Source organism: Balaenoptera borealis, assembly GCF_965194805.1.
Source record: "Balaenoptera borealis genome assembly, chromosome: X".
In the NCBI taxonomy this organism is placed as follows: domain Eukaryota; kingdom Metazoa; phylum Chordata; class Mammalia; order Artiodactyla; family Balaenopteridae; genus Balaenoptera; species Balaenoptera borealis.
Genome location: NC_138881.1, coordinates 9,445,507 through 9,459,822, shown reverse-complemented (window position 1 = coordinate 9,459,822; position 14,316 = coordinate 9,445,507). Strand labels below are relative to the sequence as shown.

The 14,316-nt window shown below is 40.1% G+C and overlaps 1 protein-coding gene across 3 annotated transcripts in view; it reads right to left on the bottom strand.

Annotated features, from left to right (window-relative positions):
• MSL3 (MSL complex subunit 3) overlaps nucleotides 1-14,316 on the bottom strand; it is a 201,474-nt gene that overhangs the window by 100,905 nt on the left and 86,253 nt on the right. For all 3 annotated transcript variants that reach the window (XR_014239258.1, XR_014239259.1, XR_014239260.1), the window contains exon 14: nucleotides 7,092-7,221. The gene's annotated coding sequence lies outside the window, so the exon portion shown is untranslated. The remainder of the gene's footprint in view (nucleotides 1-7,091; nucleotides 7,222-14,316) is intronic.

The following is a 14,316-nucleotide window of genomic DNA, read 5'->3' as shown; positions in this document are numbered from 1 at the left end:
TAATACCTACTAAGAGTATACTGAGTGCCAGACATGAGGCGGGATAGTAAGACATTCTGGTACAGTTGAATAACCCCAAGTTAAGACTGTAATATTTTGTCTACAGGGATAAAATTTAGCAGTCTCTACTAATTGTGTCTCAAGAAAACATCTTCAATTGGAGATCAAATTTCTGATCATGGAAACTGTCTATGAGACACGAAAATTTGATCTCCTCTAGAGTTAACAGCATAATACATCTGCAGTTGTAGGTCTCTGTTCTCAATGCACAGGTGGCCTGATCGTTCTGTTCCCAGACATGAGCCATTAGGATTTCCAGGATCAGCACCCCTACCCACCCCCGCTGGATCATGGACATTCCTTCCAGGGAGTTCTCACAGAATCTGGCTCACCCTACAGCCAACTCCTCCTTTGTAATACAGTGTCTCTGACAAAGGGTATCATAGAGAGGACCCGGTTTCATAGACAAATGAGAAGATCCAAAGGGACTGGCTCAAGTGAAGCAGGGGGACAGGAGAAATATTGAGCCATTTGTTGATGCTTTCCACAAATATTTACAGCCCCAGCAACATTCTGGGCAGACTGCGCTGAACTGCAGACAAAGTCCCTTTCTAGAGGGGCTTAAAGGAGAATTGGGAGGGCATTAAACAGATAGTGATAAGTTCTGTGAAAACAAAGAAATGAGAGAGTAATTGAATAAAGAGTGGATGGGGGCTGTGGAGAGAGAGAAGGGGGCTATGTAAACTACAGTGATCAAGGAAAGCCTTTTAAAGAGGGTGTAATTTGGGATAAGTCTTACATGATGACAAGGAGACAGCCTCATAAGGATCATGGTAATAAGAACCATGATTCTTAATGCCCTGAGTTCAAATGCCTTGGCAGAAACTTGTTTGGTGTGTTCAGAGTGGTTAGACTAGAGAAGGTAGGTAAGCACAAGAATGCTGTGAGATGAGGTCAAAATGGAAGGAAGGGGGTGCAACCCCTGGCCACCATGCCTATGAGTCAGTGTCTACAAAGTAGAGTACATGCTCCATGGGGCATGACCCTAGATGATCCACTGGGGTGAGTGAGAAAAATATCAGCACTTTTATTTAGGTATATTTTGTCTAGGGACTTCCCTGGTGGTCCAGTGGCTAAGACTCCACGCTGCCAATGCAGGGGGCCCGGATTCGATCCCTGGTCAGGGAACTAGATCTCACATGCCGCAATGAAGATCCCGCGTGCCGCAATGAAGACCCGGCCCAGCCAAATAAATAAATAGATATTTTTTAAAAAAAAGAAAAAAATATATATATGTATTTGTCTAAAATAATAGGAAAGAAATTAAGCTTTGCTAATAGGTCATATAAAGATTCTCACTAGTGCTTTCTCTTAGTCAGGATGCCTGAAGGTCATGAACCAGTTATGCTACTGGAAACTTCCCGAGGGAAAAGAGTGTTCAAAGGGTCTGTAGGGCACCTGCAATATTTTTGTTCTGTTGCAGTTGATATGTGCCTTAAGTGAATTTACAGATTATATTCTCTAGTTGTAACTAAATGAACTCTCACAGAACACATGAATGGCTTAAAAAGCTCTGTGCAATGGAATCAAGGACTGAAAATAATGCAAGCAATACAAGTACAAGAGAAAGGCAAGAAAATGGTAGAGTTTACGTTTCTCCCTCCCCTAGTATAACCTCTTTAATAGCAACAAGTCCTGGGTAAAAACAATAATGATCTAATTCAATATTTTCAAAAGTGTTTGTTTGCCACATTTCACATCATGGTTCAGTATTTAGATATGTATATAGAGTCATGTAAATATACACAGATATATGGATATATGTATATAACCGAAATAAGAGTTTCTCAAAACAATACTTATGGGGCTTCCCTGGTGGCGCAGTGGTTGAGAGTCTGCCTGCTAATGCAGGGGACACGGGTTCAAGCCCTGGTCTGGGAAGATCCCACATGCCGCGGAGCAAGTAGGCCCGTGAGCCACAACTACTGAGCCTGTGCGTCTGGAGCCTGTGCTCCACAACAAGAGAGGCCGCGATAGTGAGAGGCCCGCGCACCGCGATGAAGAGTGGCCCCCACTCGCCGCAACTGGAGAAAGCCCTCGCACAGAAAGGAAGACCCAACACAGCCAAAAATAAATAAATTAATTAATTAATTAAAATGAATAATGCTTTAAAAAAAGAAATTGTATAATAAAACATGAGAGGTCTGAATGAAGAAACAAAGGTCACAATGATCCACATTCAATGAGACAACCATCTAAAAAAAAATACTTATTAGTAATATACTCTGATATTTTCTCTTATATTTTATTTAAAATAATATTAGTTATTATTAATATTATAATCCACCAATAGGTTACAATATGCAGTTTGAAAAATACTGATACAATCAGATCAGAGGAGAAATCAGCCACACAAAGTCAAATTAAGACTACCTAAATATGGATTAACACCCATTACGGTTAACCATCAATCTTACCACAAAACTATATTTTGCCCCTTAGAAGTTGGCTAATGGTAGCATGAAGTCATCAGAATTTGCAAAATACTTAAAAAACTAAATATCCAGACCGCAAAAACAAACCACTACCATATTTTTCAGTAACATTAAAACCATGAGACAACACTCATCCATTACTTCACAAAATTTTACTAAACTTAAAAGTCTCTTTAAAGATCTCTTAGTATATGTACATAATCTGTAAACATGTATAGACATACAAAGACACAGGCATATATGGATAGTCTTACCATTTTTTTGCTGAGGTGATATGTAAACAAATAAGTTTGGAGACCACCATTATATTATAGCTCACAAAATTTGTCTGCCCTGGACCTTCGTTATCCATCTGAGGATTTCCAGGACCCTAGAACTGAGAACCGTACTTTTTCACCTTGTTTCTCCTGTTATTGTCTAAACTCAATGTTTGCAGTCCTTTATTACCTGAACTACTAGCCTGGAAAATGTACCACTTTGTGAAGTCCTTTTCCCCAAAGCAAGTAACTGATGGGCACAAGACATCATAAGACCAGGCCACATAGTAGTTATTCCCATGCCAAAGCCTTGTATGACTTGGCTCATTTTGATTCAACTTACTCTACCATCTGGATATCCTTTCAGAAAAATCAAATGTGTGAAAGGATCTGGTATATCCCAATCACCACTCAGTTTATCAGTTACATAATCTGCTCTAGTTAAGAGAACTATATTTGGAGAGAGATAAACAAACCTAGACTAGTCATATTAGATATATGAACCTCAGCCAACGTCTTAGCCTTTCTAGGCCTCAGTGTCCATATTTCCAGCATTTCCATGGTGAAAATACGTACCTCTAATTAATCCTATTACAGGGGTTCCCCGCTTTTCGAAAGTTTGCTTTATGCCACTTTACTCTAAAAAAAAAAAACCTACAAGAGTACCCGTTTTCACTAACTTAAAGAAATATGAAGAGAATGTTTGCTTTTATGAAAAAAAAAAAGTCAAAATGTGAAAATAGCATTTAGCATTTGTTTTGCAGCAAGCCCTTATAGAGGGAGCATGCACTCCGAGCAGTGAGAGTGGTACCACCAAGCTCCTTCCTCAGGAACTACACACAGCACCTCAGCATCAAGCCACCACAGCCTTGAAGTATGTCTGTGACCATCTGTGCTTTATCTCGATTTACTTTTGCAGGCATTAGCAAGATGTGTCCTGAGGTAACTGCTTCTTCACTTTACATCATTTCAGCTTACGAAAAGTTTCATAGGAACACTTGACTTTTGGATAGCAGGGGAAACCTGTATAAGGATTAATTAGAAAATCTATAGAATGTACTTTAGCACATTGCTCAGCATAGAATGAGTACTCTATAAACTGTGGCTATCACTTTCTTGTGGAGATTCAGTTCTGTGCAACACATCTTCATACAGTTTATACAACTCACATAGATGTGCTTTAAAAAAAATCATACTTGGGCTTCCCTGGTGGCGCAGTGGTTGAGAATCTGCCTGCCAAGGCAGGGGACATGGGTTCGAGCCCTGGTCTGGGAAGATCCCACATGCCGCGGAGCAACTGGGCCCGTGAGCCACAACTACTGAGCCTGTGCGTCTGGAGCCTGTGCTCCGCAACAAGAGAGGCCGCGATAGTGAGAGGCCCGCACACCGAGATGAAGAGTGGCCCCCGCTTGCCACACTAGAAGAAAGCCCTCACACAGAAACGAAGACCGAACACAGCCATAAATAAATAAAATAAAATAAATTAATAAAAAAATATCATACTCAACAGTGAAAAGCTGAAAGCTTTTCCTCTAAGATCATGAACAAAACAAGGATGCCCACTCTTGCCACTTTTATTCAACATAGTATGGGAAGTCCTAGCCAGAGCAATTAGGCAAGAAAAAGAAATAAAGGGCACCCAAATTGGAAAGGAAGAAGTAAAATTATCACTATTTGTAGATGACATGATATTATACATAGAAAACCTAAAGACTCCATCAAAAAAACTGTTAGAACTAATAAATGAATTCAGTAAAGTTTCAGGATACAAAATCAATACACAAAAAATCTGTTGTGTTTCTATACACTAATAACAAAATATCAGAGAAATTAAGAAAACAATCCCATTTACAATTGCATCAAAAAGAATAAAATACCTAGAAATAAATTTAACCAAGGAGGTAAAAATCCTGTATATTGAAAACTACAAAACATTAATGAAAGAAATTGAGGAAGACACAAATAAATAGAAAGATATTCCGTGCTCATAGATTAGAAGAATTAATATTGTTAAAATGTCCATATTACCCAAAGCAATAGGCAGATTCAATGCAATCCCTATCAAAAGTCCAATGGCATTTTTCACAGAAATAAACAATCCTTAAATTTGTATGGACGCACAAAAGACCCTAAATAGCCAAAGCAATCCTGAGAAAGAAAAACAAAGCTGGAGGTATCATACTCTCTGATTTCAAACTATATTACAAAATTATAATAATCAAAAAACTATGGTATTAGCATAAAAACAGACACATAGATAAATGGAACAGAATAGAGACCTCGGAAATAAATCTACACATATATGGTCAATTAATTTATGACAAAGGAGCCAAGAATATACAATGGGGAGAGGAAAGTCTCTTCAATAAATGGTATTGGGAAAACTGGACAGCCACAGGCAAAAGAATGAAACTTGACCACTATCTTACACCGTAAACAAAAATTAACTCAAAATGAATTAAGATTTGAACATAAGACTTGAAATCATAAAAATCCTAGAAGAAAACATAGGCAGTAAGCTCCCTAACAGAGGTCTTGGAGATGATTTTTTGACACAAGAAAGCAAAAGTGACAAAAGCAAAAATAAACAAGCGGGACTACCTCAAACAAAAAAGCTCTGCACAGCAAAGGAAACCATCAACAAAATGAAAAGGCAACCTACCGAATGGAAAATAATATATGTAGGTCATATATCTGATAAGGAGCTAATATTCACAATACATAAAGAAGTCATACAACTCAATAGCAAAACAAAACAAAAAACAAGCAATCCAATTTAAAAATGGGCAGAAGATCTGAATAGACATTTTTCCAAAGAAGACATACAGATGGCCAACAGCTACATGAAAAGATGCTCAGCATCATTTATCATCAGAGAAATGCAAACCTAAACCACAATGAGGTACCACCTCACAGCTGTTAGAATGACTATTATCAAAAAGACAAGAAACAAGTGTTGGCGAAGATGAGGAGAAAAGGGAACCCTTGTATACTGTTGGTGGTAATGTAAACTGTTGGTGATGCAGCCACTATGGGAAACAGTAAGAGGGTTTCCTAAAAAATTAAGAATAGAACTATCTTATGATCCAGCAATTCCATTTCTGACATTTAACCAAAGAAAACGAAAACACTAACTCAAAAAGATATCTGCACTCCCATGTTTACTCCAGCATTATTTACAACAGCCAAGGTACAGAAACAACATAAGCGTCCATCGATGAGTGAATGGATAAAGAAATTGGAGTATATATACACCACGGAATACTATTCAGCTATAAAAAAGAACGAAATCTTGCCAATTGTAACACAGATGGACCTTGAGGGCAATAAGTAGGAAGAAAAAATAAATAAATATGTGTATCTATGTGTACATACGTGCATGAATTTAAATAAATACATATGTATATATGTTTATACATATATGGCTTTGAATACTATATGAGTATATTATATAATACATATAATATATAATACACACACACACTTACACACACACACACACACACACACACATAAAATGCTAAAGTCTTGACTCCCGGTAGTGAGTGCGATCCCCAGCCACCTGGGAGAGTTCAGCCTCTGGCACTCTGATAGAGGGAAAGGCAGAGGTAGAGAAGGAGCAGCAAGCACAGGGGTGGGGTAGGAGGAAGGCCAGATGAGTGTGGCATCCTGGAAGCCCAGAGGAAGCGGGGAAGGTGTGGCAGATGAGAGGACACCATTGCCGGTACACACGGCTCCCCTCTGCTCTCTGCCAGAGGCTCACAGAGTGGTCAGCCCAGGAGACCTGGGCGGAGAGAGCCAGATGGGCTTACTAGTCACCTGTGATGGGCGGTGTAGCCCTATATCTCCCCAGCACATGGATCTGTACACACTCAGTGTTCCATCCTGCAAAATAATGCAGCAAACAGCTCTCCCCAACGCCACTTACCACGGGAGTGGGAGTGTCATATCTTGCCAAGCTGGTTTAACACAGTGTTCAGGCCAGGTGGCCTTCAGATGGCCAGACATTCACTGTGGGTGGCTGGGAAGAGGCAAGGACTGGGAAGAAACTCCCAGAAGAGTTCAAATACAGGAAGCATTGGTCATTTATTGCTGGCAAAAACCGGACTAGCTAGCCAGCCCAGCCCACCTCCCCACACCCTCGCCATTCTTCTTTGTTGTCGAGAGAAAAAAAAAATCAAGTCACATTTTCACGTTCATGAATAAGAAAACAATACCATCCTAATGAAGTTTGCAAGAAGAAGAAAACAATCTTGCGTCAGATCAGCACTGCTGTCTTGGCCACTTTCTGTTTCCATAGCCACTAGGTCAACTTTGAAAATGATTAATAAACACTCACCTGTATTTTTCAAAGATGAAGATGAAATGGAAGGGCAGGGTTTGAAATCTTGCATTTTATTTTCCACTCTCTGGGTAAAGTTAGGTTACTAAGTCACTTATTTTCTTCTCTTGGTTTCGTTTCCATCCACCTATGAGACAAATGATATCTCGTTTTGACTATCTTCCTTGCACAAAACGCGTTATGCATTTTTAAAGAACAGTGTGATTTCACTCAGTTTTACTCATTGGCAAGAATACTTCTGGGAACGTCACAGATGGATGTTCTTTAGACTTTTCTACCTCTACCACCGTCAATTTAAATAATGACTAACTTTATGAAACTACTGAGAACAATGAATTATAAGGTGTCTTTCACATTTTTCTGCACAAGAACAAACATTTACTAGAGAAAAATCCATTTTACTATAAGCAGAAGTCAATATTGCCAACAAAATCAAAGAACAGTAAGGTCAATGCAAAGTATCCATTAAACCCCTTCCAATTTTGGAATGCATCTTTGTGCTCAGGGGCTTAGCAGATGAATGGACGTCTTCATGGATAAATGAGGCACCAATTTTCTAGAATATTCCCAGAGCAATAAAACAATGACAGGACAGTTTTACATGTAAAGACAGGAGGCCTGAATGGTTTTGCATTTGCTAAATAACCCCTCAGTCACTCAGACGGAAGCGCGTGCTTTCCACAAAGGATGCTAAACGCTTCTATTCTCCAAATGTGCAGGCAAATCAAAACCACTGGCCATTTCCTCCTTCCCTTCTACTTACTCTGTTCAAAGTCTTGGCTTACTCTCACGAGCGCTAGATCCTCTAGGTGGCTTCCTCTGTCCTTGCCCCCCAGTGTGCCTGGCCGTCCCTTTAGTGCTGCCAATGCAATGCCCTTCAAGTGCCCTCAGTCAGCACCCAGCCTCCTCTTGCTGCCTCATCCCTTCACTCTTGTTAACTTTCTGAGCAGTCTTACTTTATTTGTTGCATGTAGTCCCGGTATAAGTTATTTTCACAGATGCATATAACGTGTGCGAGTGGCCAAGGCCGCAGCATGTGTGGGAATCCAGTTTTCCCTCCTCTGCTTCTGCCTGGCAGACTATTGTCTCCTCCCATTAATAGCACCTGCAGCAAAGTCACAGCCTAAAGTTGTGACAGTACCGTGATATCCAAGGCCACCAACGGCAAGTTCCTAAACACAGAATTATTTCAATGCAAGACAAAGCATAACACAAAGCTGAGGAACAGGTGCATGCTTTAACATATGTCTTTATTAATATTGGTATTATTAATATTAAACTGAGTTAAAGTAATTTCTGGGTGTCATAAGAGTTCTTTCACAAATTATACAAAGAAGGAGCACTATAAATTAAGAAATTGTATGGCCATGTCATAAATCCTGATAAAATGTATTAAAAGGATACTGAGGGAAAAAAATTAGTGGAGAAAAGAATTTTTAAGCTGTCTTTGTCAGAGACTTAAGACAGCAGTTCTGAGTCAGAAGCACAGAACTAGAGGCCCAAATTATTATTATTCATTATTTTGAGTTTACATTGAATTAACTAGAGTTCAAATAATGTTTTTAGTCATTATATAATATATACAATTTTAGTCATAGTATATGACTGAAATATGAAATAATCTGTATCATCATTCTTGTAACAAGTCAAAAACTTCGTGACTCCCCACTACCAACACCCAGGGTAGCCTAGGGGGTGCTAAAGACCTCCATAATCTTCACCAGTTCCACCGAAGTCTCCTCAGATACCCATGAAATCGAAACAAAAGCAATGTGCTCGCCATACAAACACCTCTTCAAGACAATCTCCCAAGCCATACACCTCCAACCAGGTTGCCACCCTTAAACACTTTGAGTTAGTCCTGGTCCTAAGTCAAGATGAGATTAAATGTACAAAGATTTTATTAGTGAAAATGCTTGTGCAAAGAGAAATACGGATGGAGCCAGGCAAGGCTAAGAGAGCTGACACACCCACCTTCTCATGGGTGGAAGCATCCCAGACTCCCTTAATGTCTAAGGAAGGTTCAGCAAAGCTGTCTGGGAGTTCTTGAGCCAAGGTCAACTGACAAAGGAGTTTGTGTCTCCTGGAACAGCATGCCTTAGTATCCCCAGCCTGCTCAGTCACTGTTGGGGAGCAGCCCCTGAGAAGCAAGATCCACAGTGGATTCTGCACCGTAGGCGGTGGGGCCCTGGGACAGCTGTTGCACAGCGTAGGAAGGTCTATGAGGCACATTCTGAGGGCTAATGCACCACTCCTACACAGAAATTAAAAAGTTTGTACTTATACAATAAATCTTGAGCCTCACATCCAACTTTTCCCTGCTCTCTACCTAACCCATGTGCAAACAATTTCTAGCACTTCATTTCTGACACCTTTACAGTAATCTAAGTACCACCTTCATCTGCATATGAGCCCCACAGCTGACCAAGATGCTTTCCCTCATGCTTTTTCCTCCCTCTAATACTTTCTCCATCTCAAACCCTCTTTTCAAGACCCTACCCACTCTATAAGGTTCATATGAAAGGCCAATCAAGTGCTAAGACTATCCTCAACATTCTTGCTCCCACCTCACCTGCTCAAGCCAACCCCAGTAGACAGGTTCTCTCTCCCATCTAGGAACATTCATGGGACTTCCCCTACTTAGACATCAGCATTTAGGGTATTAAGCACTACCAATGGCTTTAGTTGTTAGAAGTTTTATCGCCATAGCAAACCTCTGGAAGGACTGCACATATTTCAAATTTGTATTCCTGTAATATTATGCAAATAGTAAATTGAATGAATGAATGAATGAATGACCAATTCCGGCCTGGTGTGTACCTATCAACCCAGGCCTAAAAGACCTTCTTTATTCCTTGCCTTCTTATTTTCACGTTTGTGCTGATTTTTAAAAAATTTTATAAGATAGAAACTATTAAACCTAAAGTAATATTGATTCTAACATTTGAGGCAAAAAACCCCAAAGACCTGGGAAAGGACAGCTACAGTTATAGAGAAATCCACTCAGTAAAATTAGCTGACATAGGAAGTTGACCCAGTAAATGACTATTTTGTGAGAGGTTTAAATATAGGATCCTGTTAAATTAATTAAACAAGGCCATTAGACGGAGGTGGCCATAATGCCGTAGAAGCCCACGTAAGCAAACTGAAATCTAAGCTTGTAAACGCCTCAAGGTTATGAAATCAAAATGCTAAGAATGACCAATCACAAACAGCCAAGTAGGCTTGAAGCCACAGCCAATTAATAATTTACTGACTGCTTTTGGATGTTTTCTGTATGTCTTTCCCCCGGCTCCTGTCAGTGGAGCACCCCTAACCACTTCCGGTTTGGCGCTGCCCGCTTCAAACTGACTTTTGCTCAGAAGAACTCTAAGAATTTTTAATATGCCTCAGTTTATGCTTTAACAGTTCTGGTGCCGGAACAGGGAACCAGAGGAGCCCTCTGAGAGCCCCCAGGAGCACTGAGCAAACAAGCAGAGGTACCTGGGAAGCCCCTTGACCGGCTGCCTGCTCGCTGCCTCTCGAGGTGGGCGAGGCCCTCTCGGAGTCTGGGTCCCAGCTCCGGCTTTTGCGTTATGAGCTTTCAGACTTTGAGCGTTTCTTTTTCCGGACTGAGTCCAGAAACTGGCCAGAATTGGACTTTTTCCGACTTGGAAACCGAACCGGTTCCGGGCACGAACTGTGTCCAACTCACAAACGGGACGAGGACCAGGACGACTTAGAAAATGGACGAGGTCCGTTGACAAACTGGGTCCGACTTTGAAACTGGACCCGGTGCAGAACAAAGTGGTTCCGACTTAGAAACCGAAATGGGTCTGGGGACAGACTGGGTCCAGCTTAGAAACTGGACCTGGTCCAGGACACACTGGGAAACCGGACTGGGTCCAGTATGAGGCCTCAGGTGAATAAAATTTTGTTTTAAGGTTAACCTCACCAAAGAGAGTCTTGAATTACAGTGGAGAACTTGTAACCACCTGCGATAACCTCATCCCCTTACGAGGTGCCCTAGAGAAAAGGGGTCTCAGCCAGGCACGCACTATGAAGGGCAGAGGGAAAGTTATTTTTCCTCCTCTACAGTTTCTAGTGACCAGGATGGGACCCACCGGAACACCCCACTCACTCCGAATCCTGCAGACGGCATCCTGGGAAAACTGGCAGAAGCCTGGCAAAAGGGTAAGAATTCTTACCAAGGTCAGCTCTCCAAAACCTGTGGAGCCTGGTGGAGAGAGGAAGGGAAAATTTCACGTTGTCCCTTCCTTTCCAAATTCACATTGGCTGGAAAACACATTGGTTATCGATCCTTTCCCTCCCAGGGAGAGCTACTGCCTTCTTGTTTGTCTCATTTTGTGCCCTGAGAACTTGCCTGGGCAACTGTCAGGTTGGGGACCTCAAACATATAGCCAGACAGAAATACCCACTGTTGCCAGCTGCCAGAGGAAGTAAGTTTTTCCTTTGGTTATTTTTGGGAGTGGCTCTGCATCTCGAGAGGGTAGGATTTTTTGCACCCTCTCTGAGAATCCCTCTTGTAGCCATGGGATTGTTCAGTATGCTGGGAATATTTACTGTTTGACCAGCTGAAACCTGACAAGATACTCAAAAAGGTGTTTGTTTGTTTGTTTGTTTTTCTAAAGTAGCTCTATGGTCAGAAGTTGGCCAAATTGGAAGCTAATATTCAGAGCCTGATAGGAACGATTTTAAGGCCTTCTGCCCAAGCAGTATGCACCTAAAGGGAAAGAAAAACATTCTGAAGCCATGGTGGAAGGGTTTACTAAAACATCCCAAAGACACAGAGCTAGAAACCTACAATGTAAACATCTTTTGATTCCCATCTTAGTCGAAGATCTTCTCCCTGATGTAAAGAAGCAAATTAAGGCTAGTGTAGTTGTATGGCTGGGTCAACGTCTAGATGTCATTCAGATTGCAACCCAATTCTTTGAGGAACTGAAACCAACTGTACTTGTCTTACAAACTACGACTTTACAATAACAGAAATGCGGCTCTAGGAACAATGCAAAGCCCACCCATCCTTTTTACCAATCCCCAAACCTCCCCTATTCATACCAAAAGGCTTGCAGATACTCTAAAAAATCTGATTTAAATAGTAAAAGCCCTTCTTAGAGAAACTTACATCCTTTCTATGTGCCTTTGAGATATAAATATTCTACCTGGTCTTCTCTAGGAACCCAGAGCCATCTCATAAAATGCAAACTTCAGGGCTTCCCTGGTGGCACAGTGGTTGAGAATCTGCCTGCCAATGCAGGGGACGCGGGTTCGAGCCCTGGTCTGGGAAGATCCCACATGCTGCAGAGCAACTGGGCCCGTGAGCCACAATTACTGAGCCTGCGCGTCTGGAGCCTGTGCTCCGCAACAAGAGAGGCCACGATAGTGAGAGGCCCGCGCGCCGCGATGAAGAGTGGCCCCCGCTTGCCGCAACTAGAGAAAGCCCTCGCACAGAAATGAAGACCCAACACAGCCATAAATTAATTAATTAATTAATTTTAAAAAAATGCAGACTTCAGGGAGATAATTTTTATCAGAAAGAAGAAGAAGAAGAAGAAGAAGAAGAGGAAGAAGAAGAAGCAGCAGCAGCTATGTGGAACTTAGGTGAATGAAAAATCTTACAAGTTTTTTCCACAAATATTAATAAAAGCTTTAGCCATCTGAGCAGGTAACCTTAACATACTCTATCTGCCAGAAAGAAAATTTTGATCCAGTCATTCTTTCATAAACTATTAACTTTTGCGTTATTGTATCTATCTCATGGCTAAATTTTTTAAACAAAAGCTATCAGAGCTCTGGGTCTGTCTGTATGTTTATGTATGTATGTGATAGATGTGTGATATTTTTCTACCTTCAGATGGTATAGCCAAAATTAATTTTTAAAGAGCTATATTTAATAGGCTTAAAAACAAACTTTTATATAAATCAAGTATATGCTCACAAATATAGAAACCAACTCAAATGTTTCTCAATTTCACATGATCTAGGATAATCTTTGGTAAATGAAAGCTAGTTTAAGTTTGCTGGTTAAATTAAAACAGGCATGTCTTTAGATTTATTAGCATTAAGTAGAATACTTCTATCCTATCTAGGTTAACCAAAGTCAAATAAGCTCATGTAATCTCTGTTACATAATTTGTCAGCAAGAAGGGTAACTTAAGATGATGGCTGGCTGTTCAATGTCTCATGAAATTTTCACGAGTAATCTAAACATAAATTGTTAAGAACAATGAAACTAAAGAGACGTAAGTAACATAAAAGTTTATAAATGCACTTGTCAACAATAATCATGCTTTATGGTATGTCTACTTAAAAATAGTTTCCACAGCCACTATGGAGAACAGTATGGAGGTTCTGTGAAAAACTAGAGTTACCATATGATCCAGCAATCCCACTCCTGGGCATATATCTAAAGAAAACTCTACCTTGAAAAGATACACGGACCCCAATATTCATAACAGCACTATTTACAGTAGCCAAGACATGGAAACAACCTAAGTGCCCACTGACAGACGAATGGATAAAGAAGATGTGGTACATCTTCTTTACAATGTAATATCACTCAGCCATAAAAAGGAATGAAATAATGTCATTTGCAGCAACATGGATGGACCTAGAGATTATCATACTAAGTGAAGTAACTCAGAAAGAGAAGGACAAATATCATATGATATTGCTTATATGTGCAATCTAAAATATGATGCAAATGAACTTATTTACAAAACAGAAACAGACTCACAGAGATAGAAAACCAACTTATGGTTACCAAAGGGGAAAGCGAGGGGAGGGATAAATTAGGAGTTTGGGATTAACAGATACACACTACTATATATAAAATAGATAAACAACAAAAGGTCCTACTGTATAGCACAGGGAACTATACTCAATATCTTGTAATAACCTATAATGGAAAAGAATCTGAAAAAGTATATATATATATATATATATATATATATATATATATATATATACACACACACACACACACACACACACACAGATATATATAGATATAGATATATCTGAATCACTTTGCTATACACTAGAAATTAACACAACATTGTAAACCAACTACACGTCAATAAAATAGTTTCCAAAATATTTTTGGTAACTTAAAACCTTAAAGTTGTATGAGATAAGTTAAATGATGGCTATTCATTGAACATCTAGATCGTTTCCAAGTAAGATAAAATACTGAAACATTAATTACTGAACATAGGTT